Source organism: Penaeus monodon, chromosome 22 (assembly GCF_015228065.2).
Source record: "Penaeus monodon isolate SGIC_2016 chromosome 22, NSTDA_Pmon_1, whole genome shotgun sequence".
Classification (NCBI taxonomy): Eukaryota; Metazoa; Arthropoda; class Malacostraca; order Decapoda; family Penaeidae; genus Penaeus; species Penaeus monodon.
The window spans coordinates 28,471,624-28,471,986 of NC_051407.1; positions in this window are offsets into that span (position 1 = coordinate 28,471,624).

The following is a 363-nucleotide window of genomic DNA, read 5'->3' on the forward strand; positions in this document are numbered from 1 at the left end:
ATCTCCCGTTTCTCATTCCAGGGGTGTCATTTGGATTTACAGCTTTATTTTCATTCTGAATTCTTACATTTATGTACATCACATTGATAATTTATATACATATGTAAATGTACATGTTTACACATGATACTTTAACTGATTTTCCCACTTGAAATAAATATGAAATATTTCATTCTCACTCTAGGCTAAGAAGTTCCAGGATTATCCCAAAGCACAATTTAGGCCAAACCTGTCCTTTGACTGTTTTATCAACGGTCTTTTAACATAATCAGAAGAAATAAAGGAAGCATATGGCATTTACTCATATGAACTAAATAATATCGTGAATTTCAGTTTACAAAACAGCTGCAGGAACTCATTTAA